The 20442-nt window shown below is 37.5% G+C and overlaps 1 protein-coding gene across 1 annotated transcript in view; it reads right to left on the bottom strand.

Annotated features, from left to right (window-relative positions):
- LOC126109395 (AN1-type zinc finger protein 6) overlaps positions 1-20234 on the bottom strand; it is a 108184-nt gene extending 87950 nt beyond the window's left edge. The window contains exons 1-2 of the mRNA XM_049914422.1: positions 20102-20234; positions 1086-1186 (exon numbers count right to left, since the gene is read on the bottom strand). The gene's annotated coding sequence lies outside the window, so the exon portion shown is untranslated. The remainder of the gene's footprint in view (positions 1-1085; positions 1187-20101) is intronic.
- Between the last annotated feature and the right edge of the window lie 208 nt (positions 20235-20442).

Here is a 20442-nt window from a genome sequence, read left to right as displayed (position 1 = left end):
AAGTCATCAACTGTCAATTTCCCAATTATAAGATTTATAGTGTCCAGTGACACAACTGAACGTGCCACTTCAATGAGAGAATATTCTTGCTATTTCTCAAAGTGTGTAAGTAGCCTGTCAGTATGACATTTTAAAACAATTTTAGAATGAAGAACTAAAGAAAAGAAAAAAAAGTCTGCACAAAGTTTATGGCTAACACCATAGCATGTTATTGCAAATGGTTCTCTTTGCAATGATGTAATCTTACCTTCAGCCACAATTTGAAGTTTTCCACTCCACAGCTGAAAGAAAACAAAGGGGCGAGGCAAAAAGAGTGATGTTAACCTACCATTTAAAAATGGAATCCAAGCCATGCAACAGCACGGCATTTTTCTCATACAGGGTTCACCACGAATTATAGCAGTATTAAGTGTTAGGAAAAAATCTTGCAATGCAGCATACATGACACTTGAAAGTTGCTTCCCCCAGCTCCCCTCCATACCCAGCCCCCATCACCAAAGAGCAAAAAGAGCCACATTTCATTTTCATGAATTGTAAAGCTCCCTTCCTAATCACTGTTAAAAGACAAAAAGCAATAACCCGAAATATCTAAAAGATAATTGAGTGACTGAATTTATTGAGCAATTTATATGCCCCAAATCACAAGACTTTGCACAGCAACTGGTTAGTTGTCTTATTCCCAATGTCATGAACTAATGCACTCAGTCTTCCAATTCAATAAAACAATATAACTTTTTACCTTTTCTGTATAAGTTTCTCATTTGCCTATTAACTAGGAAACTCACTCAGTATACAGTTCAGCACAATTCTTCACACAGGAACATACTTTGCAGATTATTTAAGCAATGTGCCTCAAAATATTTTAGTGGCTGTTAACATAGCTGAAGCACTTCCCAGTGTAAAATGGCATTCCATTGCCCCCTGCCCTTCGAACCTTCAGTTATTTCATGATGTTGAATTACTCTGCTTAACTACTAAACAGTCAACTTTTAAGTTAGCTGTCTGTACTTATATAGTACCTGTCCAACTACTGTTTAAAAACCTTTATCCCATATGATGAGCACAATAGTGCTAATTGTACTTACCAATGAGAGGATGGAGGTAGCTTCAAATTCTGATAATCAGTGCCTAGTCTACAGTATGTTTCACACATACTTCACTGGGAAATGCAACCTGTCAGCAGCATCTGTAAGTAAAAAAAATTAGAGCTTCCATTCCAGGACAAAAACAAAATACAGCTAATACGAATGGAAAAATTCACTAATCTTGAACAATACACAGGACTCACTGTACTTTCAAATTTACATTTATTACAGTACATTTTGTCTAAAATCTTGATCATAATGCCATTGCAGTTTGCTTTACTAACTGATGTACTGCTGAAATCAAAAATTTTTTCAATCTTAATAGAAGGGGTACACTAAGTTTCAATTTAGGAAGGATTAATTTGATGATTATTTCTGCCATTTTTTTCAAATGCATAAAAAAGGGGGAGGGGGTTGTGAAGCACCCATAGGATACATCAGATGTCAATATATCTTCATACTTGTACACACCACCAACAAGTATGTACGTGATTGGAATTGCAATTCTCTGTGACAGGTAGAATGGCCAAAGTGCATTAGCGATGTTACCAATAAGTAGTGCGGGACAGCATCAGACGTCGAGCGATCGCTGTTTAGGATGCCATATTTGTGTGAGACAGCATAATCAGCATCTGACAGAGTTTGGATGGGACCTCATTTTGGGCCTCAATTTGGCCAGCTCGTTTAATCATGCAATATTCAGATCTGTAGGGTATTTTGACTGATACTTGCCACCCAATATCGGACTGCTTTGGAACGTGAGGCCAAGTGTGCTCGTCAAGGTTTAGGTCTGCTACATCAGACCTCCATAGGGGCGGATCGCCATATTGTGCACAAGACATGTCGACACATTCTTATCTGCAGCTGCCATGTGAGAACAAATAATGTACGCTCTGCTCAAGATACTGTGTTATCATGCACCACAGGTTGGAGACGTAGCAGCAGCTGACTAGGGAATTACCATTCCATACGTAAGTTACATTTAACACAACACAGATGACTGCGTTAGGACTGACAATGTGACTGGAAATTATGGACTGCTGATGGCATCACATTGTTTTTGACAACAAATTGTGGTTCTACACTATCAATGAAGTGGTGGCAGCCTGGGGAGAGGTCCCAGTCTTCCAATGTTTGGAGAGGCACAGCTGTTACTCCTGGTCTCACAGTGTGGGGCGCCATTGTGTATTGCTTCAAGTCACAGCTTGCAGTGATCGAGGGAACTCTAGACAGCATCATGACAAGACATCCTGCATCCCCACGTGTTACCTCTCATATGGCACCAGTTTTTCAACAGCACAATGATCTTCTACACACGACACATGTGTCTACTAACTGTATGCTCAATGTTGGGGTACTCCCAGTGCCAGCAAGATACCAGGATCTGTCCCTGATACAACACTTGTGAGGGCAGCTTGCATGTCCATTCTGTCCCAGTGCCAGTATGTCAAGTACAGTTACAAGTTGTGGGCCATCACCTCAGGACATGGCTTTGTGGCAACCCTTACCATCAAAACAATGCCATAGTGATAAGTGGGCTCATACTGTTTGTAAATTAGACTCTATTGGCGGAACACCATCACATAACGGTCTCAACTTGTGAAGTTTCAGTTCATTTTCTCCTCCCCTTCTTGGTGCTTCGCACTCACTCCCTCTCTTTCTTTCCCTTTTTTTTCTTTTTCTGCAGGTAATAGTTTCAAATGTATCACTAGAAAATGTTGCTTATGATATAAATTGTTTTGTCTTCTTGTACTTGGTTGTTCTAGTCTTTGAATTTAACCAAACACATAAATTGCAGCAATGCAAAAGATTCTCTTGTGGGTTAGCACTTTCTTCAACTGACGCATTTCATTATTTCTGAGAAATACAAGCTTTCTTTCATGTTGGAAAGAAGGAGATTGACAGAGTTATCTTTCATGATTGTTTACTTATTGACACATAAGAAAGCCAAGACAGCCATCAATCTCTTCAGTGCAGATGTACACTAGGCTCGAACTCATATGGGAATTAGCAAAATACTGCGAGTAAAGAGGATAACAGGCAAGGAGTGCTATATTATGAGTGTGTGGATAAGTTGAGAACTTGGCTCTGATAGAAGGCGTGCTAGGATAGTCTGTGCAGGTGCAATGACCACTGTGTACCGATGGCTTAATGGTCAAAACAGCTGCCTAGTAAGCAGGAAACCCAGGTTAAAATCTCGGGCTGGCACGAATTTTCAATTTTCCCTACTGATTTCAATCAATTCCCACCTGCAGCCAATACCTGTAATTCCTTTGAGTCAAAATTTATGGTTTTATTCACCTTCAGATGTAACAGGAAATCCATCAGAGCACTCAGGAAAGCACAATGCTACTTTTTGCTGCTACTTATTCGTTATACTACAACAAGTGTCGTCAAGCTCTTCAATGACGTGTCGATGTGAAAAAAGTGCAACAGAGCACTATGGTTTGAGGTCTATCATTAAACAGATAGTTCCCCTGTTATTGGCTGGGCGAGTAGTCAGTTCACAAGTCGGAGGAAGATAATGTATAGGCTTCTTACCTAGTACACCACTATGGTGTTCAACCTAAGTTTTGGATCAATTGCAGCTTTACAGCATACCAGAAAATGTTTTTTTGGGCATAACTGCTTTCATTTTTCATACAAGCTAATATAACTATTTTATTATCTTATGACTATTTTATTATCTTCATATACCCTTCCGTTTTCCTCAAGAAACTATGTAAACAATACAGCTGCTACTTTTTCTGTAAGATTTTTCATGCTCTACATACACAAACCAGAATTTTACGAATATTAAAAGTGTAATTTTATCAGTTCCTTGAAGGTTGGTCTGAAAACAACAGCGTTCTACTGCACATAGGTGTTACAGCTCTGCCTTCCTCCAACTGTGGAACTGACTCATCCAGCCGGTTACTGGAAACCTACAATTTAACATGGACCATGAACCACAGTGCTGCTATTCATTTTTCACATCAACAGATCATTGCCCAAGATGATACAAAATATTAAAAAAACTTGGTGCAGCCCTATATACCTAGGGTCTTGCACTTACCCACCAAGTCAGATACTACATTAAAATGGTCCGGTTAACGTCATTCTCAGGGCACATATGACAAATTGCCCTGCCAAGTTCACTATGATAAAGAAATCCTCTACCAATCCATCGGTCACCGAATCTGTTGTTGAGAAGCGTACAAACACTTCGACTGAAATGCGCAGGAGCTCCATCGTGCATGAACCACATGTTGTGTCGTACTTGTAAAGGCACATGTTCTACAGCACAGCACAGCACAGGTAGAGTATCCCGTATGAAATCATAACGTGCTCCATTGAGCGTAGGTGGAAGAACATACTGACGAAACTAAAATGAGCTCTAACATGGAAATTAAGCATTTCCGGACACATGTCCACATAACACCTTTTCTTTATTTGTGTGCAAGGAATGTTTGCTGAAAGTTTGGTCGTACCTTTTTGTAACACCCTGTATACGTGTGTGTCATAGATACGAGTGTTACTATACACAGAACCACAAGCCGAGTGACCAAACATCTACATTACTGAAAGTGCTACTTCTGTCAATCAGAAAAATGTATTTTTTGCTTTGTATGTATTTGATGATATACTGTACACTTTATCTCAATCAAGTTTCATAATACTGATAACTAATGTTTCTAGAGCTCTAACTTAATTATCTTCGTACACGATCTTAGTGTAAAATTGTCTTACCGCGTGTAGTTTTCCTCACCAAAGGCATTTTGTTCAGCTTATAACATTAAAAACAATTTAATGAATATTTATAGAATCTTTTTTATCTCCATTATACTAACAAACCAACTACACTTTTCTTTCCTCCTGTCTGCCTTTTTTGTGATTGTGACTTTGCAAAATAGTACATGTTTTGCACTGCTGCTACAGATGGAATTCAGCTTTACTTGAAATGAACTGCTTGTTTTGAGTATGATCACTAAAAATACGTGTTATACACGAGCATGAACAGCACTCCCATTGTGGAAAGTACACTGCAATACGTGCAATCACATTTCTGTTTGCAATATAATGATGCAGTTTGTTTTGCAGATGTTTCCTACAATTTTATTTAGTAGAATAATAAATGGAAGCACAATATGGTAATATCAGATCATATAAATATGGCAGGGAAACTATACTGAATAATCAACAGTTGATGTGTTCAAATCATGCAGTAATGTCTCAGTGATACGCTGTCCAGGGAAGGGCAGTCACTATAATGTACAAACTGACAATTTTATATTGACAGCTAGGAAAAAAAATTTAGACTGGGTCACATGCCCAAAATTTGATTTATTAATTATGCATCTGGAAGAGCTGAATATTTACATCAGTTGCTTGTTTGGATAAGAGGTCACTGTGTGCATTGTCTGAACAAGTTCTGTGCACTTCAGGTATCTTATAAAGGTGCTGCAACAGTACTACTATGAAAATCGACAGCTTTGCTGAACGAGGCTGGGTGGAAGGAAAGTGTCTGCTTACTACAAAACTTTAGCTTCACTGTACAAAATATGTATCACCTATGTTACAAGATAGTAAAAGATCATCACATTTCTTGCCAATAGCTTGACTGTTTAACTTTTCTCAAAAAGTGAGTGCACTCAGCCTCAAAAGCTAAAGTTTATTTCTGGTAGTCATGTTAATGGAAAGGATTGTACATTTCTAAAGAATAGGCTTGAATTGTGCAGATATTCTACATTCTGATCATAGAAGAGCAAAATGCTGGACCTGTAAAACTTTTAAAATTGGCAACTGTCCCAAGAAACAGTTTCAAAGAAAACTGTTTAACTCCTCATTCCTGCCACTGGACAATTTCCTTTTCTAATTTTATTCTCTTACCTTGCACTACCAACAAGTTACATGTTCAAATAGATATGTGGAACTTCTTACAAGCATAGTTTTTCAGTTTTGCTTACATAAAAAATGGCACACATCAAAGTAAATACTGCATGCCAATGGCAGTCTGTATGGACCAAATTTCGAACTGAGCTAAATTGCTACAAACCAAACTCAGTAGAACAAGTAGGCCTAAAGGCGTGCACTAGCCAGGGATTTTCTTTTCAGGGAGGACCTGGAACTGGGTGTGCTCAGGCTCGTGATGTCAACTGAGGAGCTACTCGAAGAATGAGGGAAAGCAATGTGGTGACCACCTGCCTCTCTGTGCTGCATCGAAATGCCATATAGCAGAGGATGACACAGTGGCCAGTTGACACTAAGTGGTTGTCAAGGCCGGGAAACAGAACTGGTATATAACAGCTCATACCAAATAGCATATCTCAATAATACAGCTCAATAACACAAATATAATACAAAATTAAAAATAGGAACCCCACAAAGAAAAATGGAAAACAACAAACCCAGCCTTTGTAAATTAGGAGGAGACGCATCCATTACTATCACCTTTACAATTGATTTTACCTTTTTGCATTAATATTTATTAGAAAATCAGAAATAATGATACCTCTCCACAGACAACAACATATGTGACAAGTTAAAAGACTATTCACATAGTTATGCACAATTTTACGGCATACAATTTGGCTGTGAATTCTCACAGTACTCTCCTTTACCAGTTCAGATTTTTCTAGTTTTTGTTTCCAGTGATATTTTTATGGTTCTCACTCACTGGCATAGTAAATTTGCCACAGTAGTACACAAAATACTTTGAACAAACTGATAGTGTCACTAATCATAGCAAATTTTCCGTAGACGTGTGTACACTTGTATAATGTGGTTGCTATGTGATGAAAACTTCCTTGAATCTTTAAAATCACACCATGAAATACTAAAATAATTAAAATCACACCATGAAATACTCTTGGTAGAATTCATACAAGAGCATTCAGATATTCCAAGAGCACATGAGTACCTCCTACTAGAAACTGGTTAATTGTACTTCATAGTTGTAACATACAATCAATGGCAACTCAATCCTGATTAGCCACTGATATTTGGAACTGTGAATGCGGCTTATGAAAGAATTCAAGATTCACTTAATTGCTACGTATCAGCTTCATAGGCTTTTTAACCATATGCAGGCTGAGAGAGAGTGAGTTTGAGCGCGCGAACGCGTGTGTGCGAGAGAGAGAGAGAGAGAGAGAGAGAGAGAGAGAGAGAGAGAGAGAGAGAGAGAGAGAAGAGGCGGGGGTTATGACTGAACACAATGCTTGTACAGGGATGCTCACAAGAACAAACATCAATCTGCACTCACTCATTGTATGTTGTCAGGATGATATTTGATTAAGTGTTTTATTAGTGTAGAATTTGGACTCTTGAGGTGAAGGACCAAGTGCTTACCAAAGACAGGCATGGTCGTAATACCAGAGTACTGAGTAATTTGCAACATGTTAACATTTCATGTTTTAAAATTTAATTTACACAGTCTTCATTGGTGACAGTGAAGTTAGTCCTCCCCTGTGAGGTACCTTTTACAAGACAAAATAAGTAATTTACAATCCATTTCACAATTTTTTTACTTTCCTGGTAATACACCACAAAGGAATCTTATTTTGCAGTCTGCAATATCAGAAGTACTTCTGCTGCAGTATATTCAGAATTTACACTTGGGATCTTAAGTGAAATTCCAGTTTTACAACTATCAAAACATGCTACTTGAGTCAGTCACTACCGGGGACTAACTTAACATTTTTGTTATTAGCGCTGCTGCTGAAACTTCGAAAAAATACCACTGAGAATCCCAGGTATGCTGAGGAAGATTATGACATCAGAAGCTCGTGATAAATCAACAGGATTTTGGGGGTAGGGGTCAGCATCTCACAATAACAACTTTTCTTTTTCACAATAACTTTTCTTTACTCTCAGAAGATATATATTAGCCATAAGTAGTAGTTTAACTGCAGTTTTTAGACATCAATAATTTATAGGAATAATATAATTCACACACTTTCAATATTATGTATTTTAAAATTTGTGGTTTATTAAGGTCAATAAAATACAACAAAAAAAGATGCTACCAAAAACTCAGAATTCCACAAGATTTTATGAAATTTCCCGAGATTTCCCTGATTTTTTCAGGTAACATTTAATTCCCTGAGAGTATCAAGTTTTCCAGATAAATCACCACTGTGGTTACCGCCCACCCAAATGTAATAGGTGAACAGAAATTACAATATGTTTTAATATATTCACCTTATGTTCCAAGCCAGTAGGGGAAACTTGCCAGAGTCTATACATTCTACTTTCAATGTAACTATTTAAATTTTTACACAAAAGAAACAGAACTGCTGCATTTCAACTATACAATTTCAATCTTTCGTACATGTTTGAAACAAACTGATCAATTATTTAGTGTGATTCAGAATAATGGTATTCCATTCAAACTTGGAAAAACATTTTTCTGGTTGATGTCTGACAATTCCAGATACAGTGAAGATTTATCTGCCTGCCTAAGTCACCACTACACTTGAGTAGCCGGTGATGTAGGCTGCAGCATAAAATTATTTCTTTTGTAGTAGCACACTTTGTGGTGTTGTGATGAAATAATGGATAAACAACATTACAACATATTTTCATAGAAACACACAAATCTTAACCTGCCACTGTATTCTGCTATAGACTTTTATAAACTCGCCAAGCTTTACTGAGTGCTTACCAATTTGAGGTAACAGAATATGATGAGTGGCACATGGAGAGTACCAAAGGACATGAATGTACTAACATGGTAAGTCCTACTAGCGAAAGTTCATACAGTTACATGCTTTTAACCATCAAATAACTGATGTACTAGACTGTGTGAGATGTTTCACTGCAGAATCAGTGTTGTTTCCGTGATAGTGATTTATAACACCACGGCAAAAAGTTATTATCTAAGGACACACAACTTATTCACTAATTTATGTATCTTAGTAGATACCTAGGAAATAATATAGATATACCCATCAATATTCAAAATGACAATTTGTTTCCAATAATACTGGTGAAAAGGTGACCAAGCTTTGTTTCTGCCGCATGTTACCACGACAGTATGATGTTAGCTTTTAATAAAATCCAGTTACACATCTGTAGAGTAAGCCAAGTGAGCCACAAAATAACTCATGCAGTCACCAATCAATTAACTACAGAACAAACATGAAAACTGTTCTAGCGGAAATAAAATATAACTCCACACCGTTGTAAGTAATAGTCTTTCTTCCCATAATTGGGCTGTTACAGCATTTTATTACATTACAATAATCACCAGACTGCCAAATTAGGATTACAAACAATTTCAATTATCTTCACCTCGCTAACTTATTTAATGCAAACTTATCAAGTTCCACTTTTTTCATTTCTTGTATTTTTCCTTTTAAAATAAAAATAAAAAACCATGATATTTGTATGAACAAGTTCCACTTAATGTTATTGGAGAAAAAACACACAATGAAAACAGTATTAAGAATGAATTTGTCACACATTATTAGGTGAAAAATATTATTTAAGGAAAATAATGCTTTAGTAGCTTTATTAGATGTATACAAGGAGTTGAATACTGACTTAATATCTAGGGCATAAAATGATACATCAAGTTTCATGTTCCCACGTGGTTTAGCAGTGCAGCCTCAAAATACTTAACTTCTACCTGAGGCTTACTGTTACAAAACTGTTTAGCCTATATAAGCTCAGTCTAAGGGGGTAGTTTTCCATAGGTAAAAATAACTGTAAAGTTGACAAAAATCTATGCATTTTACGATATTAACAATGAACAGCAAACAAACAGGCGTCGAAGAAGATGGGAATAAATTAAAAAGGAGTAAAATAACTTACCTGAACTCTGTAATTTAGTCATCTTAATGGAGAAGGTCACGACATACTTTATTATACAAAATGAGAAACTGTAAAATTGCTCACAAAATAACTCTTCTCACATTCACCCTAATCTGTACATTCAGTTGGACATAAAATGTAACGCAAGTTAATTGTTCATAATACACTTCTGAATTGTCAAGCTTGCAGACCTTAATGAAGAAAGTTTATCACAAATTAAGAAAAAATTTGTTCAGGAGCTATCAGAAATGTCTTATTCGCAGGAACAAATTAAGTGAGTAAAACTTACTGACAAAACAAAGATTTTTTCACAGATGTTTTAATCCCTGTAACAAAATAGAGAACAAAGCTCTCTAATGATTTCCTCTTGTCCTTTCACAATAGAATGGTTCAAAGAAGACAAGTTATGTATGAAAAATTATACAAGAAAAGCATGTCTTCTGCCACATACCATTTTTCTACGATGCGTGACTATGGTGACCCATCCTACATTAACATTCGCCGACCCCCCCCCCCCCCGCATTTCCAGTAGTCCATTGTTTCCTCATGTTGCCTTTATCTTTCCTCTGTTCGTGTTGTTACAGATTTATTTTTCTGCAATGAAAGCCTTCTAAATTTAGTACTTTGTTCTTAATAAGGTTTCTTTGTTTTATTTCCAATTTCAAAAAGTGTTTCCTATCTTTTCCTCTGCCTCAAATCCCTCTGTACTTCGTATTGCACCTAATATTTAACAATCCATTTCAAGTATCTCTATTCTGTCCACAACATTACCAGCTATGGGACAAATCCCCCCCCTCTCTCTCTCTCTCTCTCTCTCTCTCTCTCTCTCTCTCTCTCTCTCACACACACACACACACACACACACACACACACACACACACACACGCGCGCGCGCGCGCACACACACACACGCACACGAGTTGTTTCCATTACAAACTTTTTTTTTAAACCAGTGTTTGTACACATAATCTTCCTTTATTGACACACTGAGGGGCTGCAGAGTACGGCAAATTGCAAGATTCCATCATTTATTAGTGCTCAACAAGAAAAATACCAGAAAATGGCCATAAACAAATATTAACCATTACGATTCATCAGTGGAAGTATCCCAGACTTCTTACAAACTATAAAAAGGAAGGAAAATAAGGAGGACAGCATAAGCTCTGGCAGGACAAGGCTGGGGAAGGAAATCAACGAACATCTTTATTTACCTTAACAGATTTATGAGAACTGCAGAAATCTCAATCAGGAATGCAAGTCAAAATTTGGACGTCACTCTTCCAAAATGCGCATCTAATCTGACTTGCAAATGTTATTTGAGTACTGTACTAGTGAACTACAAAAATGTTAGGCAAAATAGCACATGAAAGAGTACCTCAAAGCCTCACTGTGCAAGTAAATCAGCAATACATATTCAGGCAGTCTACAGCTGAGGACATACCTAATTGTAAACAATCATTATTAGCATTACGAGGTAAAGCTGCAGCACAGAAAACTAATCAGCAAGTTAAACCACACTAGCAAATGACTGCTGATCATGAGTTCTGATCTTTTTTACACTACTATCACAAATGAAGGGTCTCATTCGTAATAGTTTGTTATATTTATAATTCCAATTATGCTGCTAACCCATCTTTTTTCCTATTTAAACTTTTGTTGATACTACACTTTCCTGTTTTCCATATATGAATGCAGATAACTGAACAAATATGCAGTTCTTTACTGTTGATCTTTGTGCACATTTTCCATGAACGGTGAATAATCCATCTCAAAGTTCTGGAGACATTAAGAATTTGCTTGCATAAATTAATAACTACTGAGATAAGAGTAGTACACTAAACTTAACATTTTCCTGAGAGTTAATGGCAATCAGAATGAATTTCATGAACGGTAATAGGTGTATTTACGTAACAAGAAATGATTACTGACATTGGTCTTATTTCATCCTACACAAACTCTTCCACCGAGCAGCAACATTCCTATATCAGAGTATCATGTAGCTTCTTTTCCAGTAGACCTACCCTCACGATTAAAATGTCTTGTTGATTCTCATTCCCACATATTGGAGCATATGATTTTAATATAACAAAGAACACAACTATCTATTTCTTGTGCTACATGAATGATCAAAATGATTTTCCATTAATAATTCCAATTTGTTGTGTAACAACGTTTCCACTGTCCAGACAAGATGGAAATATGTATTTTCTAAACCTGCATCCATTGTAGAGGCATCAATTTTATTGGGGTCAATGGAAGTATCTCATTCCACCTATCTGATTTGACCCATGATGTAATAGTGGTGTGGTGTGCGACATTTCTTAGTTGGTTGTGTTTATAGATGTCGTGCTGTTGTATCTGATGGTGCCCTCTGGTGGTGGATGTGCCGAGTTTAACGTGTGGTATTGGGTTCATTTCAGTTTTTGGCCGTCATCATGCTAATGTGGTTTTGAGTTTAGGTAGTTGGTATGGTAACGTGGGTTGTAGAAGTGCTTTCAATGAGTCATTAAGGGTTTTTTTCCCTGCTTGCGTGTTTTGCATTTTTGTTAGATATGGTTAGTTTGGTGTTTGTTGCGCAGAAAGTAACTAATTTTTTTATTGATTACACAGGCCAATGATTGAAAAACTTTTTTGCTGGAAATACCTTATTATTACATTTTATGTTGTTGTTGTGGTCTTCAGTCCTGAGACTGGTTTGATGCAGCTCTCCATGCTACTCTGTCCTGTGCAAGCTTCTTCATCTCCCAGTACCTACTGCAACCTACATCCTTCTGAATCTGCTTAGTGTATTCATCTCTTGGTCTCCCCCTACCCTCCGCACTGCCCTCCAATACTAAATTGGTGATCCTTTGATGCCTCAGAACATGTCCTACCAACCGATCCCTTCTTCTGGTCAAGTTGTACCACAAACTTCTCTTCTCCCCAATCCTATTCAATACTTCCTCATTAGTTATGTGATCTACCCATCTAATCTTCAGCATTCTTCTGTAGCACCACATTTCGAAAGCTTCTATTCTCTTCTTGTCCAAACTATTTACCGTCCATGTTTCACTTCCATACAAATACTTTCAGAAATGACTTCCTGACACTTAAATCTATACTCGATGTTAAATTCCTCTTCTTCAGAAACGCTTTCCTTGCCATTGCCAGTCTACATTTTATATCCTCTCTACTTCGACCATCAGTTATTTTGCTCCCCAAATAGCAAAACTCCTTTACTACTTTAAGTGTCTCATTTCCTAATCTAATACCCTCAACATCACCCGACTTAATTCGACTACCTTCCATTACCCTCATTTTGCTGTTGTTGATGTTCATCTTATATCCTCCCTTCAAGACACCATCCATTCCATTCAACTGCTCTTCCAAGTCCTTTGCTGTCTCTGACAGAATTACAATGTCATCGGCGAACCTCAAAGTTTTTATTTCTTCTCCATGGATTTTAATACCTACTCCGAATTTTTCTTTTGTTTCCTTTACTGCTTGTTCAATATACAGATTGAATAACATCTGGGATAGGCTACAACCCTGTCTTACTCCCTTCCCAACCACTGCTTCCCTTTCATGCCCCTCGACTCTCATAACTGCTATCTGGTTTCTGTACAAATTGTAAATAGCCTTTCGCTCCCTGTATTTTACCCCTGCCACCTTCAGAATTTGAAAGAGAGTATTCCAGTCAACATTGTCAAAAGCTTTCTCTAAGTCTACAAATGCTAGAAATGTAGGTTTGCCTTTCCTTAATCTTTCTTCTAAGATAAGTCGTAAGGTCAGTATTGCCTCATGTGTTCCAGTATTTCTACGGAATCCAAACTGATCTTCCCCGAGGTCAGCTTCTACTAGTTTTTCCATTCGTGTTAGTATTTTGCAGCTGTGGCTTATTAAACTGATTGTTCGGTAATTTTCACATCTGTCAGCACCTGCTTTCTTTGGGATAGGAATTATTATATTCTTCTTCAGGTCTGAGGGTATTTCGCCTGTTTCATACATCTTGCTCACCAGATGGTAGAGTTTTGTCAGGACTGGCTCTCCCAAGGCTGTCAGTAGTTCCAATGGAATGTTGTCTACTCCGGGGGCCTTGTTTCGACTCAGGTCTTTCAGTGCTCTGTCAAACTCTTCACGCAGTATCGTATCTCCCATTTCATCTTGATCTACATCCTCTTCCATTTCCATAATATTGTCCTCAAGTACATTGCCCTTGTATAGGCCCTCTATATACTCCTTCCACCTTTCTGCTTTCCCTTCTTTGCTTAGAACTGGGTTTCCATCTGAGCTCTTGATGTTCATACAAGTGGTTCTCTTATCTCCAAAGGTCTCTTTAATTATCCTGTAGGCAGTACCTATCTTACCCCTAGTGAAGTAAGCCTCTACATCCTTACATTTGTCCTCTAGCCATCCCTGCTTAGCCATTTTGCACTTCCTGTCGATCTCATTTTTGAGATGTTTGTATTCCTTTTTGGCTGCTTCATTTACTGCATTTTTATATTTTCTCCTTTCATCAATTAAATTCAATATTTCTTCTGTTACCCAAGGACTTCTACTAGCCCTCGTCTTTTTACCTACTTGATCCTCTGCTGCCTTCACTACTTCATCCCTCAAAGCTACCCATTCTTCTTCTACTGTATTTCTTTCCCCCATTCCTGTCAATTGTTCCCTTATGCTCTCCCTGAAACTCTGTACAACCTCTGGTTCTTTCAGTTTATCCAGGTCCCATCTCCTTAAATTCCCACCTTTTTGCAGTTTCTTGAGTTTTAATCTACAGCTCATAACCAATAGATTGTGGTCAGAGTCCACATCTGCCTCTGGAAATGTCTTACAATTTAAAACCTGGTTCCTAAATCTCTGTCTTACCATTATATAATCTATCTGATACCTTTTAGTATCTCCAGGGTTCTTCCATGTATACAACCTTCTATCATGATTCTTGATACATTTTATAGGGTACAAAATCCAAATATGATACTTAAAAAACTATTGCCTACCATTTCTTCACATTTTACAGTTAAATTTATTAAATTAATCGATTTTTAAAGACTTTAACAGCTTTTATACAGTTAAAATAATTTAAAAAGGAGGTGCAATGAATGGAGATGATATTGAGAATCATTCAGATGATTGCTACTTTTGCAGTGTTGATATTACTGGTCTTAATTCGAAAAACAAGAAGGTTATAAGCTACCCTAACCTTCCATCAGCCATCCAACCAGTAGGGCATGGTTTAGATTTGCCGGTTCCTGAACCACCAGATGATTTAAATTCTATTCCAACAGAAGTATTTTCTGATGTACAATCTGATTTAGATGAAGCAGATGATGCTGAATTCCATTGTAATACAGAAAGTCTAAAGCCCAAATTGTTTACTCAGACCGAGCTTAACGATTTGGTTAGGAATCTGGGCTTAACGGAAGAAAAGGCTGAATTGCTTGGCTCTAGATTAAAAGAAAAGAACTTATTGGCTGTTGGAACCAGCATATACATTTACAGAAAGAGAGCAGCAATTTTTCAAGTTTTGTCAACAAGAAGGTGATTTAGTGTACGGCTCAAACATTCCCAATATGATGCATGAGTTTGGTATTTAATACAAAAAGGAAGACTGGAGGCTGTTTATTGATTCATCCAAAACTAGTTTAAAGGCTGTTTTATTACACAATGGTAACATGTATGCATCTATACCTGTCGGACTTTCTGCACATATGAAAGAAGGCTATGAAACCTAGAAATAGTGCTAAATAAAATGGGCTATTCTGCTCATGGTTGGATTATATGTGGTGATCTAAAAGTAATATGCATGCTCCTTTGTCAACAAGGCAGCTTTACCAAATTTCCATGTTTCTTGTGTGAAGGGCTAGGGATTAATACTGGTGCAGAAAGAACTGGCCTGTGAGGGAGTCTTTAAAACCTGATGTGAAGAACATTCTACGCAAAAACCTTGTAGATCCAAAAAACGTACTCCTACCACTTCTACATATAAAGTTAGGTCTAACGAAACAGTTTGTAAAGGTTTTGCCTCATGATGGACCATGTTTATATATATCTGCCAAAAGTTTCCACACCTTTCAGAAGCTAAACTAAAATAAGGTGTCTTTGTCAGACCTGACATTAGAAAATTGATGTTTGATGTTAACTTTGAATCCACAATGACCTTAACTGAGAAAGAAACATGGGTCTCATTCAAGCAAGTTGTTACGAAGTTCTCAGAACATGAAAAAGACCTAGAATATGTTTCTATTATTGGTACAATGTTAAAGAAGTTTTAAGCTTTAGGATGTTTAATGAGCCTGAAAGGTCACTTTTTGAACAGTCACCCTGATTACTTCCCGGACAATATGGGAGATGTTAGTGAGGAGCACGGAGAGCATTTTCACCAGGACATTAAAGTGATGGAGAAACACTACCATGGCCGCTGGAACACCAACATGATGAGGGACTACTGTTTGTCACTTTAGCGAGAAGTTCAACAAACGACTCATCATAGAAAAAGCTACAAACGAAGCATCAATGAAAAATGAGAAGGAAAAACCAAACCAATTCCAACTGACAAGTTAAACCTCTATTCAGAATGAGATTTTCGCTCTGCAGTGGAGTGTGCGCTGATATGAAACTTCCTGGCAGATTAAAACTGTGTGCCCGACAGACTTGAACTCGGGACCTTTGCCTTTCGTGGTCAAGTGCTCTACCATCTGAGCTACCGAAGCACGACTCACGCCCGGTACTCACAGCTTTTTACGAGATACTGGCAGAAGTAAAAGCTGTGATGGTAGAGCACTTGCCCGCGAAAGGCAAAGGTCCCGAGTTCGAGTCTCGGTCGGGCACACAGTTTTAATCTGCCAGGAAGTTTCATATCAGCACTCACTCCGCTGCAGAGTGAAAATCTCATTCTGGAAACATCCCCCAGGCCGTGGCTAAGCCATGTCCCCGCAATATCCTTTCTTTCAGGATGCTAGTTCTGCAAGGTTCGCAGGAGAGCTTCTGTAAAGTTTGGAAGGTAGGAGACGAGGTACTGGCAGAAGTAAAGCTGTGAGTACCGGGCGTGAGTCGTGCTGCGGTAGCTCAGATGGTAGAGCACTTGCCTGCGTAAACCTCTATTAACACATATCATTGTTTTAAGTAGCTTACTGTAAATACAAACCATGCTTATGTTGTATCAAAGCATTTCATTAATTTCCCCTTTTACTGTATAGCATAGGATTTTTATACTATATAATAAAAAGCAAATTGCTCGAAAACTATGGGTGATACAAAAAACCTAAGGCTAGATTTGGATTCAACTCATAAAAATCTATAAAGATCAGCTATCAAAGTAGACATTTTTGAAGAAATTTTGCCATTGGCCTGTGTTATTTGTTAGGTATGGATATGACAGTGAAGTTTACAAGTGTATCATAATGTTCCATGATAGGTGACAATATGACATCTGGCACACAGTTTCTGCAGATGTTCAGTCTTATTGCCGAATATGTTAGGTGTCCTGTTTGTGACAATGTGAGGTTGACTAGAGTTTCAGTGGCTCGGACCCGGGAGGTTTATATTTTTGGGGGGTGATGAGTGGGGGGGGGGGGGGGGGGGGGAGCAGGGGCAAACTAGATAGTACTGCTGGAGGCTTTTGTTGGTAAGTAATTTTTGTTTTGGTTTTATTCTATAGCAGTTGTGATGTTTTGTTTGTTGTATATTAATGGTACATCAGTTTGTTTTAACTGATGGAGTGAATATGGGGTATTTTGGTTTGAGTTGTTGTTTTGGTCCCACTTTTCGGAGTTGTAGGTGTTGGATCTTGGTACTGGTAACTGTGGTTAAGCTACTTTGGTTAAGGGAAATGTTCAATTCCTGTGGTTTTGTTGGTGTAGCAGAATGCTGTAATTTAAATTTTTTTTGGATATTATTTGTTTTGGGAAGGTGAGGTTTTTTTTTTTTTATAGTTGTATATTTAACTTGTCCCAGCCCTAAAATTTCTGCAGTTGTCCCCTTAGTTTCATTTTATTTTTGGAGTGAGTTGTTATTGTGCCATTTTCTTTTTATTCGTATTTGTTGGCGTGAGTATCCAGCGACATCATTGTCATCATTTTGTAATACGCTGGAAGTAGCCATTTTTATGTCATGGGTCAAAGCAGAGAGTGGAATCTGACACTTCTGTAATACCAATTATCACAGCTTCCTGTATTGACCTATATTACAACTGTCATTTCCTCAGGAAGTTTGGCACTTTGAACTTCCTTAACACTTGTCAGATAGTCCATTAAGTATCACAAATATCACTGCTTCATCAGTGTATTCACCAGCAACACACCAAGGCCATAGTGGACATTTATCTTTCACCCAGTCTGGAATTTTTAGCAAATTCAGAACTTTGCCTCAACTTACAGTGTTGTTTTGAAGTGGGTACAGTCATCTCTTTCTCGCACTCTGCTCTATGTATCAAACTAAATCATCCTGACCAAACCAAGTAACTGTCACTCACATGCTTTCAACTGACTACTTTGATACACCCTAAACGCTTTTAAGTTAGTTACGGTAATAACAGTTCACATTGGCCTTACTAGTAATTTGTATTAGATGCCCAGCTCTACCACTATAAAATCTGTCGTGAACGCAAAAATTGTATATTTGATGTCATTCACATAACGTGTGTTACTTTGGTTTGCTGTACCATATACATCAACCTATAAACATTTTCACTTGCACAGTGAAAACATTCCGAACAATGTCACAGCTGAACTACGTAAAAGAATAAAAGATGTTCACCATTTATACACTCAGTATAGAGAAGTCACCCAACAGGCAGTACAAACTGCATTATTTAGCTTAGCCTACATGAAAGTGAAGTGGACCTAGCTTATTTTCTGTGCCTCACCCCACACCTGCCACTCTTTGCATTTTTGATAGTTCATGTATGATATATGTACCAAAATATTCTTATCTGCCTGTTACATGAAAGTTTTTGAATTTACCTTGGAATTTTAACTTTGAAAATAAGAAATGCATAAAATTGGTGAGAAGGTATACACTGGGCTACATACAGATAAATCTTTCCACCCTTTATTTCTGTACACACAATGGAAAACACAGCTAAGATTGTACTTTAGGTCAGCATTCTCGATAGTTCACATGTTAAATTTATAGGAGACCTCAGTTGCCCTGTTCTGTTACACCTTACTCTCAAAAAAAATATGTAGACCTTTCTTCTACAGCAATTGTATTAAAGTCCTGTGACAATAATATCAAGATGTAGACCTATAAATGAATTTTAACGATACCCCTTAATGAAGTGGAGATGTGTATTCAAATTATACAATTGCCCATGGGAAGTAACTAGATGCCAGAAACTCTCAAAGCCGAATAAAGCATTTATGGTCCACAACAAAATATTTTAAATACTATTAACAATTTGCTGTAAATTTATAAGCATTATCATTCTTAAAACTAACCTTTCTTTTCGCAATGGCAAGAAGCTCAAAACTGGTAAAAACTAGGCAAAAATAATTATGTTAGCTTATAACTGTTTAGCTACATAACAATATTTCCTAAATATATGTAGTTTCAGAACTATGATTTAAAGTGCTGCCGTTAGTTCAAAAACGTTCTCTCCCTGAATCTCTTCGCCCCCCCCCCCCCTTATTTTTTTTTACGGAGCACACTACCTCTGAATTTTAACACAAACTAATCTACTCACAAGTAAAAATATGACACTTAGCAACATTTATAATTCATTGTAAATACACATCCCTATAGAGACTATCACTTAATACTACACGAGGCAAACCGGACACCACTATTAAGTTACTTGGCATTGCTAACCACTATGCACTATCAATCACGACAAAATCACGAAAACACTGTGAGAGAGATTTAAAGATTAATTAAATTTCTTTACCATACGGTATATATGTACGGAATGACTCTGGCTACTCTTCTAATAAAAATATCAAACGCGCATAAAATTTTACTATCCCACTTTATACAATTCCATAAGCAGTTAATGATTACACGTTATCAGTTACCCCAATCACTAAAACCGTGCACCATACACGTTCGAATCTCTCGAAGAGACTAAATCTCGTATATAATTCTCCCATCGGAGGCATTTAATTTTGATTCGGCAGAAAATGGCGACTCACAGTGTTAGCCATTCGTGCATGCACTTTACTATCCGCGATTAGCACTAACAAAAGACAGAAAACCAATATTTCTTTGCACAGTTTCAAGACATTACTCTTTAGGAATGAACTTACTTTAATTACGGACAAGACATTGGCATATTCCGCTACTATTACTGCTGACAGTGCATTTCCACGAAAACACACAGTATGGTCACGTGAATGGAAGGCAGCTTCCTATTGGTCACCATCTACAGCTGTTTCTGAGTGCCCTGACAAATAAGTGCAGTATTGACGAAGTTATGCAGGTACGTAATGGAAGTGTGTACATTGAGTTTCATAATATAAAAATTCCAAAATTTAGGGAACAGAATTTAAAAAATTCAACTATCAAAACAATTTACTCTATTATATTTATGGAACGCAGATTAATATTGTGCATATTACCACAGTCCTCAACTCTTAATGGTATTACT

Source organism: Schistocerca cancellata, chromosome 12 (genome assembly GCF_023864275.1).
Source record: "Schistocerca cancellata isolate TAMUIC-IGC-003103 chromosome 12, iqSchCanc2.1, whole genome shotgun sequence".
NCBI lineage: Eukaryota > Metazoa > Arthropoda > Insecta > Orthoptera > Acrididae > Schistocerca > Schistocerca cancellata.
The sequence above is the reverse complement of the archived record's forward strand: the minus strand, read 5'-3'. Positions and strand labels throughout refer to the sequence as shown.